Here is a 13,831-nt window from a genome sequence, read left to right as displayed (position 1 = left end):
CTTCACTTTCACCCCACATACCTTCCACCCTCTCCACCCACTTAAACCTTCACTTTCACCCCACACGCCTTCCACCCTCTCCACCCACTTAAACCTTCACTTTCACCCCACATACCTTCCACCCTCTCCACCCACTTAAACCTTCACTTTCACCCCACATACCTTCCACCCTCTCCACCCACTTAAACCTTCACTTTCAACCCACACGCCTTCCACCCTCTCCACCCACTTAAACCTTCACTTTCACCCCACGCGCCTTCCACCCTCTCCACCCACTTAAACCTTCACTTTCACCCCACACGCCTTACACCCTCTCCACCCACTTAAACCTTCACTTTCACCCCACGCGCCTTCCACCCTCTCCACCCACTTAAACCTTCACTTTCACCCCACATACCTTCCACCCTCTCCACCCACTTAAACCTTCACTTTCACCCCACATACCTTCCACCCTCTCTACCCACTTAAACCTTCACTTTCACCCCACACGCCTTACACCCTCTCCACCCACTTAAACCTTCACTTTCACCCCACGCGCCTTCCACCCTCTCCACCCACTTAAACCTTCACTTTCACCCCACATACCTTCCACCCTCTCCACCCACTTAAACCTTCACTTTCACCCCACATACCTTCCACCCTCTCTACCCACTTAAACCTTCACTTTCACCCCACATACCTTCCACCCTCTCTACCCACTTAAACCTTCACTTTCACCCCACATACCTTCCACCCTCTCCACCCACTTAAACCTTCACTTTCACCCCACATGCCTTCCACCCTCTCCACCCACTTAAACCTTCCCTTTCACCCCACATACCTTCCACCCTCTCCACCCACTTAAACCTTCACTTTCACCCCACACACCTTCCACCCTCTCCACCCACTTAAACCTTCACTTTCACCCCACACGCCTTCCACCCTCTCCACCCACTTAAACCTTCACTTTCACCCCACACACCTTCCACCCTCTCCACCCACTTAAACCTTCACTTTCACCCCACATGCCTTCCACCCTCTCCACCCACATAAACCTTCACTTTCACCCCACACACCTTCCACCCTCTCCACCCACTGAAACCTTCACTTTCACCCCACACACCTTCCACCCTCTCCACCCACTGAAACCTTCACTTTCACCCCACATGCCTTCCACCCTCTCCACCCACTTAAACCTTCACTTTCACCCCACATACCTTCCACCCTCTCCACCCACTTAAACCTTCACTTTCACCCCACACGCCTTCCACCCTCTCCACCCACTTAAACCTTCACTTTCACCCCACATACCTTCCACCCTCTCCACCCACTTAAACCTTCACTTTCACCCCACACACCTTCCACCCTCTCCACCCACTTAAACCTTCACTTTCACCCCACACGCCTTCCACCCTCTCCACCCACTTAAACCTTCACTTTCACCCCACACACCTTCCACCCTCTCCACCCCACATACCTTCCACCCTCTCCACCCACTTAAACCTTCACTTTCACCCCACACTCGTTCCACCCTCTCCACCCACTTAAACCTTCACTTTCACCCCACATGCCTTCCACCCTCTCCACCCACTTAAACCTTCTCTTTCACCCCACATACCTTCCACCCTCTCCACCCACTTCAACCTTCACTTTCACCCCACACGCCTTCCACCCTCTCCACCCACTTAAACCTTCACTTTCACCCCACACGCCTTCCACCCTCTCCACCCACTTAAACCTTCTCTTTCACCCCACATACCTTCCACCCTCTCCACCCACTTCAACCTTCACTTTCACCCCACACACCTTCCACCCTCTCCACCCACTTAAACCTTCACTTTCACCCCACATACCTTCCACCCTCTCCACCCACTTAAACCTTCACTTTCACCCCACACACCTTCCACCCTCTCCACCCACTTAAACCTTCACTTTCACCCCACACGCCTTCCAACCTTTCCACCCACTTAAACCTTCACTTTCACCCCACATACTTTGCATCCTCTCCACCCACTTAGCATCCTCTCCACCCACTTAAACCTTCACTTTCACCCCACACGCCTTCCACCCTCTCCACCCACTTAAACCTTCACTTTCACCCCACACACCTTCCACCCTCTCCACCCACTTAAACCTTCACTTTCACCCCACATGCCTTCCACCCTCTCCACCCACTTAAAACTTCACTTTCACCCCACATACCTTCCACCCTCTCCACCCACTTAGCACCCTCTCCACCCACTTAAACCTTCACTTTCACCCCACATACCTTCCACCCTCTCCACCCACTTAAACCTTCACTTTCACCCCACACGCCTTCCACCCTCTCCACCCACTTAAACCTTCACTTTCACCCCACATACCTTCCACCCTCTCCACCCACTTAAACCTTCACTTTCACCCCACACGCCTTCCACCCTCTCCACCCACTTAAACCTTCACTTTCACCCCACATACCTTCCACCCTCTCCACCCACTTAGCACCCTCTCCACCCACTTAAACCTTCACTTTCACCCCACATACCTTCCACCCTCTCCACCCACTTAAACCTTCACTTTCACCCCACATACCTTCCACCCTCTCCACCCACTTAAACCTTCACTTTCACCCCACACGCCTTCCACCCTCTCCACCCACTTAAACCTTCGCTTTCACCCCACATACCTTCCACCCTCTCCACCCACTTAAACCTTCACTTTCACCCCACACACCTTCCACCCTCTCCACCCACTTAAACCTTCACTTTCACCCCACACGCCTTCCACCCTCTCCACCCACTTAAACCTTCACTTTCACCCCACACGCCTTCCACCCTCTCCACCCACTTAAACCTTCACTTTCACCCCACACGCCTTCCACCCTCTCCACCCACTTAAACCTTCACTTTCACCCCACATACCTTCCACCCTCTCCACCCACTTAAACCTTCACTTTCACCCCACACGCCTTCCACCCTCTCCACCCACTTAAACCTTCCCTTTCACCCCACATACCTTCCACCCTCTCCACCCACTTAAACCTTCACTTTCACCCCACACACCTTCCACCCTCTCCACCCACTTAAACCTTCACTTTCACCCCACATGCCTTCCACCCTCTCCACCCACTTAAACCTTCACTTTCACCCCACATGCCTTCCACCCTCTCCACCCACTTAAACCTTCACTTTCACCCCACACGCCTTCCACCCTCTCCACCCACTTAAACCTTCACTTTCACCCCACACACCTTCCACCCTCTCCACCCACTTAAACCTTCACTTTCACCCCACATGCCTTCCACCCTCTCCACCCACTGAAACCTTCACTTTCACCCCACACACCTTCCACCCTCTCCACCCACTGAAACCTTCACTTTCACCCCACATGCCTTCCACCCTCTCCACCCACTTAAACCTTCACTTTCACCCCACATACCTTCCACCCTCTCCACCCACTTAAACCTTCACTTTCACCCCACACGCCTTCCACCCTCTCCACCCACTTAAACCTTCACTTTCACCCCACATACCTTCCACCCTCTCCACCCACTTAAACCTTCACTTTCACCCCACACACCTTCCACCCTCTCCACCCACTTAAACCTTCACTTTCACCCCACACGCCTTCCACCCTCTCCACCCACTTAAACCTTCACTTTCACCCCACATACCTTCCACCCTCTCCACCCACTTAAACCTTCACTTTCACCCCACACACCTTCCACCCTCTCCACCCACTTAAACCTTCACTTTCACCCCACACTCGTTCCACCCTCTCCACCCACTTAAACCTTCACTTTCACCCCACATGCCTTCCACCCTCTCCACCCACTTAAACCTTCACTTTCACCCCACATACCTTCCACCCTCTCCACCCACTTCAACCTTCACTTTCACCCCACACACCTTCCACCCTCTCCACCCACTTAAACCTTCACTTTCACCCCACACACCTTCCACCCTCTCCACCCACTTAAACCTTCACTTTCACCCCACATGCCTTCCACCCTCTCCACCCACTTAAACCTTCACTTTCACCCCACACGCCTTCCAACCTTTCCACCCACTTAAACCTTCACTTTCACCCCACATACTTTGCATCCTCTCCACCCACTTAGCACCCTCTCCACCCACTTAAACCTTCACTTTCACCCCACACGCCTTCCACCCTCTCCACCCACTTAAACCTTCACTTTCACCCCACACGCCTTCCACCCTCTCCACCCACTTAAACCTTCACTTTCACCCCACATACCTTCCACCCTCTCCACCCACTTAAACCTTCACTTTCACCCCACATACCTTCCACCCTCTCCACCCACTTAAACCTTCACTTTCACCCCACATACCTTCCACCCTCTCCACCCACTTAAACCTTCACTTTCACCCCACATGCCTTCCACCCTCTCCACCCACTTAAACCTTCACTTTCACCCCACATACCTTCCACCCTCTCCACCCACTTAAACCTTCACTTTCACCCCACACGCCTTCCACCCTCTCCACCCACTTAAACCTTCACTTTCACCCCACATACCTTCCACCCTCTCCACCCACTTAAACCTTCACTTTCACCCCACACACCTTCCACCCTCTCCACCCACTTAAACCTTCACTTTCACCCCACACACCTTCCACCCTCTCCACCCACTTAAACCTTCACTTTCACCCCACATACCTTCCACCCTCTCCACCCCACATACCTTCCACCCTCTCCACCCACTTAAACCTTCACTTTCACCCCACACTCGTTCCACCCTCTCCACCCACTTAAACCTTCACTTTCACCCCACACGCCTTCCACCCTCTCCACCCACTTAAACCTTCACTTTCACCCCACATACCTTCCACCCTCTCCACCCACTTAAACCTTCACTTTCACCCCACACTCGTTCCACCCTCTCCACCCACTTAAACCTTCACTTTCACCCCACACGCCTTCCACCCTCTCCACCCACTTAAACCTTCACTTTCACCCCACATGCCTTCCACCCTCTCCACCCACTTAAACCTTCACTTTCAACCCACACGCCTTCCACCCTCTCCACCCACTTAAACCTTCACTTTCACCCCACACGCCTTCCAACCTTTCCACCCACTTAAACCTTCACTTTCACCCCACATACTTTGCATCCTCTCCACCCACTTAGCACCCTCTCCACCCACTTAAACCTTCACTTTCACCCCACACGCCTTCCACCCTCTCCACCCACTTAAACCTTCACTTTCACCCCACATACCTTCCACCCTCTCCACCCACTTAAACCTTCACTTTCACCCCACATACCTTCCACCCTCTCCACCCACTTAAACCTTCACTTTCACCCCACACGCCTTCCACCCTCTCCACCCACTTAAACCTTCACTTTCACCCCACATACCTTCCACCCTCTCCACCCACTTAAACCTTCACTTTCACCCCACATACCTTCCACCCTCTCCACCCACTTAAACCTTCACTTTCAACCCACACGCCTTCCACCCTCTCCACCCACTTAAACCTTCACTTTCACCCCACGCGCCTTCCACCCTCTCCACCCACTTAAACCTTCACTTTCACCCCACACGCCTTACACCCTCTCCACCCACTTAAACCTTCACTTTCACCCCACGCGCCTTCCACCCTCTCCACCCACTTAAACCTTCACTTTCACCCCACATACCTTCCACCCTCTCTACCCACTTAAACCTTCACTTTCACCCCACACGCCTTACACCCTCTCCACCCACTTAAACCTTCACTTTCACCCCACGCGCCTTCCACCCTCTCCACCCACTTAAACCTTCACTTTCACCCCACATACCTTCCACCCTCTCCACCCACTTAAACCTTCACTTTCACCCCACATACCTTCCACCCTCTCTACCCACTTAAACCTTCACTTTCACCCCACATACCTTCCACCCTCTCTACCCACTTAAACCTTCACTTTCACCCCACATACCTTCCACCCTCTCCACCCACTTAAACCTTCACTTTCACCCCACATGCCTTCCACCCTCTCCACCCACTTAAACCTTCCCTTTCACCCCATATACCTTCCACCCTCTCCACCCACTTAAACCTTCACTTTCACCCCACACACCTTCCACCCTCTCCACCCACTTAAACCTTCACTTTCACCCCACACGCCTTCCACCCTCTCCACCCACTTAAACCTTCACTTTCACCCCACACACCTTCCACCCTCTCCACCCACTTAAACCTTCACTTTCACCCCACATGCCTTCCACCCTCTCCACCCACATAAACCTTCACTTTCACCCCACACACCTTCCACCCTCTCCACCCACTGAAACCTTCACTTTCACCCCACACACCTTCCACCCTCTCCACCCACTGAAACCTTCACTTTCACCCCACATGCCTTCCACCCTCTCCACCCACTTAAACCTTCACTTTCACCCCACATACCTTCCACCCTCTCCACCCACTTAAACCTTCACTTTCACCCCACACGCCTTCCACCCTCTCCACCCACTTAAACCTTCACTTTCACCCCACATACCTTCCACCCTCTCCACCCACTTAAACCTTCACTTTCACCCCACACACCTTCCACCCTCTCCACCCACTTAAACCTTCACTTTCACCCCACACGCCTTCCACCCTCTCCACCCACTTAAACCTTCACTTTCACCCCACACACCTTCCACCCTCTCCACCCCACATACCTTCCACCCTCTCCACCCACTTAAACCTTCACTTTCACCCCACACTCGTTCCACCCTCTCCACCCACTTAAACCTTCACTTTCACCCCACATGCCTTCCACCCTCTCCACCCACTTAAACCTTCTCTTTCACCCCACATACCTTCCACCCTCTCCACCCACTTCAACCTTCACTTTCACCCCACACGCCTTCCACCCTCTCCACCCACTTAAACCTTCACTTTCACCCCACACGCCTTCCACCCTCTCCACCCACTTAAACCTTCTCTTTCACCCCACATACCTTCCACCCTCTCCACCCACTTCAACCTTCACTTTCACCCCACACACCTTCCACCCTCTCCACCCACTTAAACCTTCACTTTCACCCCACATACCTTCCACCCTCTCCACCCACTTAAACCTTCACTTTCACCCCACACACCTTCCACCCTCTCCACCCACTTAAACCTTCACTTTCACCCCACACGCCTTCCAACCTTTCCACCCACTTAAACCTTCACTTTCACCCCACATACTTTGCATCCTCTCCACCCACTTAGCATCCTCTCCACCCACTTAAACCTTCACTTTCACCCCACACGCCTTCCACCCTCTCCACCCACTTAAACCTTCACTTTCACCCCACACACCTTCCACCCTCTCCACCCACTTAAACCTTCACTTTCACCCCACATGCCTTCCACCCTCTCCACCCACTTAAAACTTCACTTTCACCCCACATACCTTCCACCCTCTCCACCCACTTAGCACCCTCTCCACCCACTTAAACCTTCACTTTCACCCCACATACCTTCCACCCTCTCCACCCACTTAAACCTTCACTTTCACCCCACACGCCTTCCACCCTCTCCACCCACTTAAACCTTCACTTTCACCCCACATACCTTCCACCCTCTCCACCCACTTAAACCTTCACTTTCACCCCACACGCCTTCCACCCTCTCCACCCACTTAAACCTTCACTTTCACCCCACATACCTTCCACCCTCTCCACCCACTTAGCACCCCCTCCACCCACTTAAACCTTCACTTTCACCCCACATACCTTCCACCCTCTCCACCCACTTAGCACCCTCTCCACCCACTTAAACCTTCACTTTCACCCCACATACCTTCCACCCTCTCCACCCACTTAAACCTTCACTTTCACCCCACATACCTTCCACCCTCTCCACCCACTTAAACCTTCACTTTCACCCCACACGCCTTCCACCCTCTCCACCCACTTAAACCTTCGCTTTCACCCCACATACCTTCCACCCTCTCCACCCACTTAAACCTTCACTTTCACCCCACACACCTTCCACCCTCTCCACCCACTTAAACCTTCACTTTCACCCCACACGCCTTCCACCCTCTCCACCCACTTAAACCTTCACTTTCACCCCACACGCCTTCCACCCTCTCCACCCACTTAAACCTTCACTTTCACCCCACACGCCTTCCACCCTCTCCACCCACTTAAACCTTCACTTTCACCCCACATACCTTCCACCCTCTCCACCCACTTAAACCTTCACTTTCACCCCACACGCCTTCCACCCTCTCCACCCACTTAAACCTTCCCTTTCACCCCACATACCTTCCACCCTCTCCACCCACTTAAACCTTCACTTTCACCCCACACACCTTCCACCCTCTCCACCCACTTAAACCTTCACTTTCACCCCACATGCCTTCCACCCTCTCCACCCACTTAAACCTTCACTTTCACCCCACACGCCTTCCACCCTCTCCACCCACTTAAACCTTCACTTTCACCCCACACACCTTCCACCCTCTCCACCCACTTAAACCTTCACTTTCACCCCACATGCCTTCCACCCTCTCCACCCACTGAAACCTTCACTTTCACCCCACACACCTTCCACCCTCTCCACCCACTGAAACCTTCACTTTCACCCCACATGCCTTCCACCCTCTCCACCCACTTAAACCTTCACTTTCACCCCACATACCTTCCACCCTCTCCACCCACTTAAACCTTCACTTTCACCCCACACGCCTTCCACCCTCTCCACCCACTTAAACCTTCACTTTCACCCCACATACCTTCCACCCTCTCCACCCACTTAAACCTTCACTTTCACCCCACACACCTTCCACCCTCTCCACCCACTTAAACCTTCACTTTCACCCCACACGCCTTCCACCCTCTCCACCCACTTAAACCTTCACTTTCACCCCACATACCTTCCACCCTCTCCACCCACTTAAACCTTCACTTTCACCCCACACACCTTCCACCCTCTCCACCCACTTAAACCTTCACTTTCACCCCACACTCGTTCCACCCTCTCCACCCACTTAAACCTTCACTTTCACCCCACATGCCTTCCACCCTCTCCACCCACTTAAACCTTCACTTTCACCCCACATACCTTCCACCCTCTCCACCCACTTCAACCTTCACTTTCACCCCACACACCTTCCACCCTCTCCACCCACTTAAACCTTCACTTTCACCCCACACACCTTCCACCCTCTCCACCCACTTAAACCTTCACTTTCACCCCACATGCCTTCCACCCTCTCCACCCACTTAAACCTTCACTTTCACCCCACACGCCTTCCAACCTTTCCACCCACTTAAACCTTCACTTTCACCCCACATACTTTGCATCCTCTCCACCCACTTAGCACCCTCTCCACCCACTTAAACCTTCACTTTCACCCCACACGCCTTCCACCCTCTCCACCCACTTAAACCTTCACTTTCACCCCACACGCCTTCCACCCTCTCCACCCACTTAAACCTTCACTTTCACCCCACATACCTTCCACCCTCTCCACCCACTTAAACCTTCACTTTCACCCCACATACCTTCCACCCTCTCCACCCACTTAAACCTTCACTTTCACCCCACATACCTTCCACCCTCTCCACCCACTTAAACCTTCACTTTCACCCCACATGCCTTCCACCCTCTCCACCCACTTAAACCTTCACTTTCACCCCACATACCTTCCACCCTCTCCACCCACTTAAACCTTCACTTTCACCCCACACGCCTTCCACCCTCTCCACCCACTTAAACCTTCACTTTCACCCCACATACCTTCCACCCTCTCCACCCACTTAAACCTTCACTTTCACCCCACACACCTTCCACCCTCTCCACCCACTTAAACCTTCACTTTCACCCCACACACCTTCCACCCTCTCCACCCACTTAAACCTTCACTTTCACCCCACATACCTTCCACCCTCTCCACCCCACATACCTTCCACCCTCTCCACCCACTTAAACCTTCACTTTCACCCCACACTCGTTCCACCCTCTCCACCCACTTAAACCTTCACTTTCACCCCACACGCCTTCCACCCTCTCCACCCACTTAAACCTTCACTTTCACCCCACATACCTTCCACCCTCTCCACCCACTTAAACCTTCACTTTCACCCCACACTCGTTCCACCCTCTCCACCCACTTAAACCTTCACTTTCACCCCACACGCCTTCCACCCTCTCCACCCACTTAAACCTTCACTTTCACCCCACATGCCTTCCACCCTCTCCACCCACTTAAACCTTCACTTTCAACCCACACGCCTTCCACCCTCTCCACCCACTTAAACCTTCACTTTCACCCCACACGCCTTCCAACCTTTCCACCCACTTAAACCTTCACTTTCACCCCACATACTTTGCATCCTCTCCACCCACTTAGCACCCTCTCCACCCACTTAAACCTTCACTTTCACCCCACACGCCTTCCACCCTCTCCACCCACTTAAACCTTCACTTTCACCCCACATACCTTCCACCCTCTCCACCCACTTAAACCTTCACTTTCACCCCACATACCTTCCACCCTCTCCACCCACTTAAACCTTCACTTTCACCCCACACGCCTTCCACCCTCTCCACCCACTTAAACCTTCACTTTCACCCCACATACCTTCCACCCTCTCCACCCACTTAAACCTTCACTTTCACCCCACATACCTTCCACCCTCTCCACCCACTTAAACCTTCACTTTCAACCCACACGCCTTCCACCCTCTCCACCCACTTAAACCTTCACTTTCACCCCACGCGCCTTCCACCCTCTCCACCCACTTAAACCTTCACTTTCACCCCACACGCCTTACACCCTCTCCACCCACTTAAACCTTCACTTTCACCCCACGCGCCTTCCACCCTCTCCACCCACTTAAACCTTCACTTTCACCCCACATACCTTCCACCCTCTCCACCCACTTAAACCTTCACTTTCACCCCACATACCTTCCACCCTCTCTACCCACTTAAACCTTCACTTTCACCCCACACGCCTTACACCCTCTCCACCCACTTAAACCTTCACTTTCACCCCACGCGCCTTCCACCCTCTCCACCCACTTAAACCTTCACTTTCACCCCACATACCTTCCACCCTCTCCACCCACTTAAACCTTCACTTTCACCCCACATACCTTCCACCCTCTCTACCCACTTAAACCTTCACTTTCACCCCACATACCTTCCACCCTCTCTACCCACTTAAACCTTCACTTTCACCCCACATACCTTCCACCCTCTCCACCCACTTAAACCTTCACTTTCACCCCACATGCCTTCCACCCTCTCCACCCACTTAAACCTTCCCTTTCACCCCACATACCTTCCACCCTCTCCACCCACTTAAACCTTCACTTTCACCCCACACACCTTCCACCCTCTCCACCCACTTAAACCTTCACTTTCACCCCACACGCCTTCCACCCTCTCCACCCACTTAAACCTTCACTTTCACCCCACACACCTTCCACCCTCTCCACCCACTTAAACCTTCACTTTCACCCCACATGCCTTCCACCCTCTCCACCCACATAAACCTTCACTTTCACCCCACACACCTTCCACCCTCTCCACCCACTGAAACCTTCACTTTCACCCCACACACCTTCCACCCTCTCCACCCACTGAAACCTTCACTTTCACCCCACATGCCTTCCACCCTCTCCACCCACTTAAACCTTCACTTTCACCCCACATACCTTCCACCCTCTCCACCCACTTAAACCTTCACTTTCACCCCACACGCCTTCCACCCTCTCCACCCACTTAAACCTTCACTTTCACCCCACATACCTTCCACCCTCTCCACCCACTTAAACCTTCACTTTCACCCCACACACCTTCCACCCTCTCCACCCACTTAAACCTTCACTTTCACCCCACACGCCTTCCACCCTCTCCACCCACTTAAACCTTCACTTTCACCCCACACACCTTCCACCCTCTCCACCCCACATACCTTCCACCCTCTCCACCCACTTAAACCTTCACTTTCACCCCACACTCGTTCCACCCTCTCCACCCACTTAAACCTTCACTTTCACCCCACATGCCTTCCACCCTCTCCACCCACTTAAACCTTCTCTTTCACCCCACATACCTTCCACCCTCTCCACCCACTTCAACCTTCACTTTCACCCCACACGCCTTCCACCCTCTCCACCCACTTAAACCTTCACTTTCACCCCACACGCCTTCCACCCTCTCCACCCACTTAAACCTTCTCTTTCACCCCACATACCTTCCACCCTCTCCACCCACTTCAACCTTCACTTTCACCCCACACACCTTCCACCCTCTCCACCCACTTAAACCTTCACTTTCACCCCACATACCTTCCACCCTCTCCACCCACTTAAACCTTCACTTTCACCCCACACACCTTCCACCCTCTCCACCCACTTAAACCTTCACTTTCACCCCACACGCCTTCCAACCTTTCCACCCACTTAAACCTTCACTTTCACCCCACATACTTTGCATCCTCTCCACCCACTTAGCATCCTCTCCACCCACTTAAACCTTCACTTTCACCCCACACGCCTTCCACCCTCTCCACCCACTTAAACCTTCACTTTCACCCCACACACCTTCCACCCTCTCCACCCACTTAAACCTTCACTTTCACCCCACATGCCTTCCACCCTCTCCACCCACTTAAAACTTCACTTTCACCCCACATACCTTCCACCCTCTCCACCCACTTAGCACCCTCTCCACCCACTTAAACCTTCACTTTCACCCCACATACCTTCCACCCTCTCCACCCACTTAAACCTTCACTTTCACCCCACACGCCTTCCACCCTCTCCACCCACTTAAACCTTCACTTTCACCCCACATACCTTCCACCCTCTCCACCCACTTAAACCTTCACTTTCACCCCACACGCCTTCCACCCTCTCCACCCACTTAAACCTTCACTTTCACCCCACATACCTTCCACCCTCTCCACCCACTTAGCACCCCCTCCACCCACTTAAACCTTCACTTTCACCCCACATACCTTCCACCCTCTCCACCCACTTAGCACCCTCTCCACCCACTTAAACCTTCACTTTCACCCCACATACCTTCCACCCTCTCCACCCACTTAAACCTTCACTTTCACCCCACATACCTTCCACCCTCTCCACCCACTTAAACCTTCACTTTCACCCCACACGCCTTCCACCCTCTCCACCCACTTAAACCTTCGCTTTCACCCCACATACCTTCCACCCTCTCCACCCACTTAAACCTTCACTTTCACCCCACACACCTTCCACCCTCTCCACCCACTTAAACCTTCACTTTCACCCCACACGCCTTCCACCCTCTCCACCCACTTAAACCTTCACTTTCACCCCACACGCCTTCCACCCTCTCCACCCACTTAAACCTTCACTTTCACCCCACACGCCTTCCACCCTCTCCACCCACTTAAACCTTCACTTTCACCCCACATACCTTCCACCCTCTCCACCCACTTAAACCTTCACTTTCACCCCACATGCCTTCCACCCTCTCCACCCACATAAACCTTCACTTTCACCCCACACACCTTCCACCCTCTCCACCCACTGAAACCTTCACTTTCACCCCACACACCTTCCACCCTCTCCACCCACTGAAACCTTCACTTTCACCCCACATACCTTCCACCCTCTCCACCCACTTAAACCTTCACTTTCACCCCACATACCTTCCACCCTCTCCACCCACTTAAACCTTCACTTTCACCCCACACGCCTTCCACCCTCTCCACCCACTTAAACCTTCACTTTCACCCCACATACCTTCCACCCTCTCCACCCAATTAAACCTTCACTTTCACCCCACACGCCTTCCACCCTCTCCACCCACTTAAACCTTCACTTTCACCCCACATACCTTCCACCCTCTCCACCCACTTAAACCTTCACTTTCA

Source organism: Myxine glutinosa, chromosome 13 (genome assembly GCF_964187855.1).
Source record: "Myxine glutinosa chromosome 13, kmMyxGlut1.1, whole genome shotgun sequence".
Lineage (NCBI taxonomy): Eukaryota > Metazoa > Chordata > Myxini > Myxiniformes > Myxinidae > Myxine > Myxine glutinosa.
The sequence above is the reverse complement of the archived record's forward strand: the minus strand, read 5'-3'. Positions refer to the sequence as shown.